Source organism: Alosa pseudoharengus, unplaced genomic scaffold, assembly GCF_046254945.1.
Source record: "Alosa pseudoharengus isolate Yale_2024_CS ecotype anadromous, Long Island Sound unplaced genomic scaffold, YU_APseudo_1.1 YU_APseudo_1.1_scf_23, whole genome shotgun sequence".
Classification (NCBI taxonomy): domain Eukaryota; kingdom Metazoa; phylum Chordata; class Actinopteri; order Clupeiformes; family Clupeidae; genus Alosa; species Alosa pseudoharengus.
This window is the reverse complement of record NW_027468685.1, coordinates 12,246,347-12,254,468: the sequence shown is the minus strand read 5'-3', so window position 1 is coordinate 12,254,468 and position 8,122 is coordinate 12,246,347. Positions and strand designations below refer to the sequence as shown.

At 46.7% G+C, this 8,122-nt stretch overlaps 1 protein-coding gene across 1 annotated transcript in view; it reads right to left on the bottom strand.

Annotated features, from left to right (window-relative positions):
* Window positions 1–7,774, bottom strand: part of gabbr1b (gamma-aminobutyric acid (GABA) B receptor, 1b) — a 93,911-nt gene extending 86,137 nt beyond the window's left edge. The window contains exon 1 of the mRNA XM_076301539.1: window positions 7,217–7,774. The gene's annotated coding sequence lies outside the window, so the exon portion shown is untranslated. The remainder of the gene's footprint in view (window positions 1–7,216) is intronic.
* Window positions 7,775–8,122: the final 348 nt, after the last annotated feature.

Genomic DNA, 8,122 nt, shown 5'->3' with positions numbered 1-8,122 from the left:
CACAAACACTGACAGATAGACACAATTAGCATGTGATAAATGCACAAATATAACTATTATGAGCCTGTATAATCCTTTCTGAAGATGTTAAATGCTAGTCCACAAAAATAATCATTCAAGACAATCAATTAGATGTGCCTGGCAAGTCATGAATATTCAAACTGCCTTGTCAGACGAGATATAATTTCACAGCAGAAACCATCGCCTGGAGTTGCATTTCAAGAAGATAGTTTTCCCATGGGGTGAACTACATTGATTCCTACCACAAGACAAGGGAGTCGTGGGGGAAGTGTTCCTTCAACATCTGTGTTCAAACTCTCCTGATTTCCTGTTCCAGCTCTAAGCAACTCCAACACATCAACCCGTCTCCTCTGATGTAAACATCTCCATCTTAGCTGGTGATGTCATCTGCACAATGCACCATGGGAAGAAATTGGAGCAAACAAAAGAAAAATGCCAGCTACCCCAGAACGCTGCCTTCTCCACTTCTGTCACTCTTTCTCTCTTTCCTTATCTCTCTCTTTCTCCTTTTCTTTATCTCTGTCTTTCTCTCCCTCTGCTCAGCCTTTCTCACACACTCTGCATCTTCAACAGTTCTGTGGTTTTCATTAGTCAATGTATTCCTTCTAGGCTGTTCCCTCTACACACAGTCTGGCAAAAACACACCTACACACACACACACACACACACACACACACACACACACACACACACACACACACACACACACACACACACACACACACACACACACACACACACACACACACACACACACACACACACACACACACACACACACACACACACACACACACACACACACACGTCCTCATCCCAGCCATCACACACGAGCACACCACTCACCCAAGCATAGCAGCACACCACACCACAACAGGGCCCTAGGCTCTGGTGCCTGTCTTGCATGGCTTGGTCCAGACCAGCTGATCCCGGGCCTCGGCCACAGTGAGAGAGACGGACGGAGAGGCCACGGGACCGACTGCAGCAGCAGCAGCAGCAGCTCGGGACACGGTAGTGCGGCCAACGCAGCTGCCCCCCTGGGCCAGATGGAGGCGGTGCCGGAGTCTCCCCCATCTGGACAACAGCAGGTGGCTACGTAAGGTAATGCGTTTGTCAGCCTCTCTCTCTCTCTCTCTCTCTCTCTCTCTCTCTCTCTCTCTCTCACCTGGGCCCCGTTAGGCCTCTGCAGCACTGCTCTGTTACTAATGAGGCTCTGGAGGGAGGTCAGTTACGGAGACTTGTCCCACACCTACCTCTCTCTCTCACTTTGCCACACACACACACACAGACACAAATGCACACACTCACACACACACACACACACACACACACACACACAAACACAAACACACAAATGCACACGCACATACACACACACACACACAAATGCACATGCAAATACACACACACAAACATGCAAATGCACACACAATACAGGCACACAGATATTCAGTTCACACACACAGGCTAACATTCATAAAACCATACTCACAAGCTCACCAATAGACTAAATTGCTGCATACTCACGCCGCAGCCCCTGTAATGGAAATTCCAACTTCTATTTAAAATCAAAGGTAGACTCAGACCTAAGGTTAAAGGCTTTCAATGCAACGGTTGTTCCAGAACAGTTCCAGTTTCAACACATCAGCATAGCTGGCATGAGGAACAGACATAGACTAACAGGAGTCTCAGGAGACAGAGGCTACTAACAGGAGGCTACACAGACACATTCATTTGTCCATGGCCAGCATATGCAGACACATAGGCCTACACTCACATTATTTTTGTTATCACCCACCATCCACCACACACACACACACACACACACACACACTCCTATGTACAGTATACTCACCCAAACAGCAAACATGAGCTAATGAATTGAGGGCAGAATGAGGCCGCGAGGCGCTGCTAATGAGTGTTTAGAAACAGCGGCGCTGGACGCCTCTCAAATGAGCTCCCATCGGACACAACACGCTTCACAAACCACCCAGACAGATACGAGAGAACCCACACACACACACACACACACACACACACACACACACTAATATTACAAGATGATTCCCATAATGGTCAAAACCTCAGGATATAAGTGTACGTATGGATTTACAGGGCTCCTCCTCAGTACACATGACAGGCTTGAGGGTTCAATTTAATGTGCGTGGTGATGCTTTTTCAGAATGTACAGAATGTGCATTATGTAGGTATCACTGAGTGTGAGCTTCTGTGTGTGTGTGTGTGTGTGTGTGTGTGTAAGGCAGCCAAGCTATTTCATGATGACAAAGCCAGTGAGTACTGCTGCCCATAGCACCTTACAGGAGCAAAAAATCTGTGAGTGTGTAAGAGTGTGTGAGTGTGTGTGTGTGTGTGTGTGTGTGGTGCTGAGTCAGATTGTCTTTACTTGGTTTTAATTTCACTGCATTGTCCTTCACTTTGGCTTCAACATTCCTTTGATGCATCTCTGCACAGCACTTCACATCCAGGAAATATATCGGGATTGTTTCTCTTAGTGCAAAGCTAAGAAATATCTCATTACCATGGCGGAGTGCAAAACAAAAGTACAACATCAGGACGTTCTGAAAACTGTCCTGCCTCTGTGTTCTGAATTGATAACAGTATGCTACACGTTGTCCATATATTCACTGTAATATATTCATTTTAAATTGAGAATATGTACTGGAGGGGAGAATTAGATTTTGTCATCAAATCCTGAGCTCTCAACAGTTTACTTTGTAATTTTGTTCAGTCTTGAGAAAATGCTGTGCGAGTTGAGGAAATGTGTCTAATTCAGTAACTGCTTTGCTTTGTCTAATGTTTGGACTGATGACTCCTGAACAAAACTCTTACAGGAGAAGGTCTCCTGAGGTCCTCACACACACACACACACACACAGACACTCTCTCTCTCTCTCTCTCACACACACACACACAGACACACACTCATCTCTTTTCCTCTCTCCCCCATCCTCCATCTCACTCCCTCTGCCCCCCCCCTCTGCCTCCTTAGTCTCCCACTCATTCATCTCATATCTTGCACCGATGTCTGCACTCACTTACTCCCACTCTGTCTTGCTCTGAGGCCTGCTGCACTCATTCCTTCCTCCTCTGTCTTCCGCTGATGTCTGCACTCGTTTGCCGCTACTCTGTCTCTCCAAAATGTCTCCATTTGCTTGTCCGTTCTTCGTCTTCTGCCACCCCCCCCAACCCCCCCCCCACACACACACACACACACACTCCTCCTCCTCCTGATGTCTCCGCTTATCCTCCTCTCCTCATCTGATGGCTGCCCTCATTCGCTCATTTTTCACTCGGGTCTTTTCCTCTGGATGCTTTTGCCCGGTGTGTCTCAGGCATGGCCATGCCCACCGGCTGGGGTACACATTAGGGGGACCAAAGTCAGCTGACCGTCACGCTGACGGTGCTGAGGCAGGGGTGGATCATCCCCCCTTTAGGCCTGCAGCAAACTCCAGCTCTCTCGGACGCCAAACACACCAACTGACGGATCAGAACCAAAGCTCAGTGGGGGGGTGTTTGTGTATGTGTGTGTGTGTGTGTGTGGGGGGGGGGGGGGGGGGGGGGGGGAGGATCAGTTTCCAGGCTTTTTTCCCCCTTTTTTTCTATTAGGAAATGTTTAATTCTGCTTACATCTGTCTCCACATATCTTACTTAAGCATTCCTTTAGCATACACACACACACCCTCCTGCTGTATCACCTCCTGCCTGGCGTAAGGAAGGTGTCTGCAGGGGTTTCCAATCCTATTTCTCAGTCTTGTCTGTGGAGCGATTCAGGACCCTGGCCAGTCGCCTTGCCAATCAAGCATTCTGAGCATGCCTAGACCCCGCTCATCACGACACTGAACTCATGAAAAATCAGCTAAGCCCCAAACACCGGCTGAGACACCAAAATATCAGCGCAGGCACCAAACACGCCATCCCGCTGTTCACAGAAGAACACTCACACACCCACTTGCTTAAACAACAAGCTGAAATATGAATTCCACTTTAACAGACACCAAAGATTATTACTGTCTGGCATTCGGAGGCAGCATTGCGGAAAAGGCTTTTCTGCGCAGCAACGATAAGACACAGACCCACAGAAAGACAGAGACGAACACACACAGATACACACTGAGACACAAACACACACACAAGCACAAAAACACACACACACCTTTATAGATTCACACACACACACACACACACACACACGACCAGTGATAAACACAAACAAACACACACACACAGGGAAAAAACAGAAGAGTCCAGAACCATGCTGAAGGTCTATCATTCCTGTTTATCGTTATTCATGCTTAAATATCCCATGTGTTTCTGGTTCAGCTCACGCTGACCACATACAGAGAGCAAAGACGGGCCTTTTTTTTTTCTTTCCTCATAACCAAAACAATACAGCACAGCTCAGAAGCCCGAGTAAAATGAGAAGAAATTATTAATGCAGAATGGGCTTGATAAAACCGCAAAAAACAATCCAGCGTTCAGCGTTCAGATTGCTGAATAACAATCCAGCGTTCAGCGTTCAGATTGCTGAATAATCTGAGCTCCATCCCAAACACTATTCCCACTATTCCTACGGGACTTGCTGTTCTATCCAGCAGGTATGAGTGCTGCCTTCTGCCTTCTACTGTCCTCCTTACTCCACAAAGTTCTGTTAAGCCCTCGTCAGACACACACACTGACACAAAACACATAACTCAAGGACAGCGCTGTCAATTCTATATGTAGCACAGGGGACATGCATAGGTTATAAAATGCAACAACCCAGACAAGGACTTAAAGCAGTGCAGCGTATTTCGGACTGAATTAATTATGACTGTCCCATACGCTGTCCCTTGAGAACTCTGGCTCTGGTAGCTTCTCTCTGGTTATTTATCCCTACTTCAATTACATTCACCTTATCTGCTTGTATAGTATCTCCAATCAGTTTAGTCTGAAGTCAGGTCAGTTGGAGACTGTACCCACGAAACATTGAACTTGAACATCCCTCTCAGGCCAGGTGAACTGAGGATGAGAAGAGACAGAGTAAGAGATCTGTACTGCCTATGACTTGAAAGAGAAGTGGACCAGAGCCCTCTCGCAGTGGTGGTTCCCAGTGTGGGTCTCAGGAGTTCAGTATGTCAGTGTGAGCGAAAAAGACAGAGCGAGAGAGAGAGACAGAGCCAAAGAAATAAAGAGAGAGAAAGCAAGAGGATGACAGAGTAAAATAAATAAAGAGAGAGAGAGAGAGAGGCAGAGAGAGACAGAAAAATGGTGAAGACAAAATGACAAGAGGAAACCAATGGAGGGGCAGACAGCGAGACAGGGGAGGCGTCGGACTGTCTGTTCTACATTCTCCAGTATGTCGTCCTGCCCGCGCGTGTCAGTCAGCCCCTCTGTTCCCCTGTCGAGCGCGAGTGTGATCACCTGGCCGAGGCACTGCCCTGTCAGTCAGCATAGTGCCGCTTTGCCGAGCAACGAGACACAAGACCCTGTCGGATGCACACTCTACGGAGATGGGTGGGGGGAGCGGAAGGGAGGGGAGGAGGAGGCAGAGTCAATTAACCTGTCAGGAGATACTGCAGTATGGCCCAAGGGGTTGCCCAGGCAACACAAACTCGAATGGTTGGGGATTTCAAAACATCACTCAGGAAAACGAGGAAGTGTCGGACTTTGGTTTATCAGTGTGTTTTGTAGATGATCTGTCATTTTGTGTGTGCGTGCGTGTGCGTGTGTGTGTTATCTTGAAGATTGCAAGCATCCATATTATATCAGTACAAAATGAAAGGTACCAACGTAATTTCTTAGAATGGACATGGATTACTTCTATGCTCACAAATATTTCCACATTCATTTTCCAATTTAATAATTCAGAACTCCTTGAAAGAAATGTAGTACATACTCTTACACACTCACACATACACTTGTGTATTTAGCTCTGCCCCACAGGCAAGATAATGCAGCCAGTCACATGAACACACATACACACTATGATCATGTGACCACTCAGGCACATGCACAGCACTCTTGTACCACTCATGAAGAACACTACTTTCAGAAATGCTGCTGGTGTTAGTATGAGACAATTTTCTCTATTTTTGTTTTTCTCTTTGGGAGTCTGTGTGTTCATCAGTGCCACATATATAGTGCACAGTCAGCACAGCATACAGACTCAGTAGAAAGCCGTTACTTCTGATTGCCCTAATTATGAGAGTTCGTTAAGCTCACTCTTTTCTCCCTGGGGATGTGGCTTGCTGATGAATAAACACGATGCACCACCACAGAGAAGCTAATAAACCACATTTACACCTGCAAAACCGCATACACACTTCACAAACAACCTCGATCCATGCATACATCACATACACTCACTTCTACATACACGCATCCATCACCTACAAATCATGCTCATACAGGATGGAGTCTGATTTCCATAAAAAGAACTATAGCATAGATAGAAAGGTGCATGCATCCTTAAACTTCCAATGATATTAAGACTATACAAAAAATATAAAAGCACAATAACCTAAAAAAAAAAAAAAAATCCTAAGCACATAATGTGTATCTCATACACAGATTGACTTGCCACTGATGGTTCTCTGCCGTTTCTTCTTATAGTGTGTGGTCGGCTTCAGCACCCTGGACAGGGGCACATGGAATCATAGCGGGATTCCAGGCTCAATGAGGGACTCCCCGGGTAGATTTAAGAGCAGGTCCGGGTATTATCACCAAAGCCTCTGCACACCATGGGCCTTCGCATGTTTGCATGAGGCTGGGTGGGTGGGGACCATTGACATCTGTTAATGAGGACCAGCATGACTGGCCGCGTAGCGCGGTATGACATCCTCTCCAGTCTCTCACGGTCGCACATTCCTGCTCCTTCCATCGCCCCTTCATCGATCAATAGGCTATGACAGTGCTGTCCTGTGGCGGGAGGAGTGCCAAGACAGGAAAGCACGGACTCTAACTGACCATGGACCAGATGCGTGTGAACGCTAAGGTGCAGAAACATCCTAGTCCACATCCAACACACACAGCTTGCGCGCGGCATATCACGCAGAGCTACACTCACACACGCAGCACGAGCCCACCAGAGCACACAGAGTTGCACTCACACACACCGAGAGCATTAGAGAGTCAGTGATGATGGACAACAGGACTTCAGACAGGCAACACACACACGCACACACACACATACTTACCGCGCTGCTCGGGCTCTCCGCGGGACGCCGCTCAGAAGAGGTCCTATTCAGTGGAGAGGCTGGTGTATGTGTGTACGTGAATGTGTACTCGCGTGCGTGCCACCACAACAAATATCTTTCTTTAAATTGCTTGCAGAGATTATTAATGTCGAGTTCCGACAATCTTCATGTGTAATAAAATTATTAATATTGCGTGATAATGGTCGCGTGCCTATTTATAAATATCAAAGATTGTTCTGGAAACCAAACGTAGGCTATAATCGAAACCGCGACTCAATAGGCCAATAACAGTCATAAGATTACAGTCGAACAGACAAAGTTGTGCAATTTTTATATGCTGAGAATACAGTTGTGCCTGGGTCAATGTATTGCTCGATCGAAAATCACTGGCATCACATTTATAACATGGAGCTCACAGGGGAAAAAAAAGGAAACGAAAAGTTGCATTTCATCGGAAATGTTCACGCGCTGTCAGTGAAAAAAGCCTAAAACACACATTCTACCAACAGCTCACGATTATACTCACACACTCCAAACGCCCATGAAAATCCCGTTTCCCAATGGCTACGACTAGCAACGAAAAATAAATAACAACTCTCGGTAGCGGTGCTTTGATAATACTGTGCTTTATGCTAATAATTCGTGCAGTTCACTTGTGCTATATTTTTGAACCCTGAAGCATAGGAAAATGCAACATAAATGTTGTCAGATAATGATACGATTAGAAAATACACAGCATCTACAGACGGACGACGACAACGACAAACGGTACACCTCCCTTTCCCTTCCTTCCTTCTAGCTCTCCCATCAGTCCCTCACTCACTCACGACGTCACAGGGGCGAGACGCAACGTTAACTCTTCCACAGCGCTCTCGCCCGCGCTCGCTCTCATCTGCAGTAGCCTGG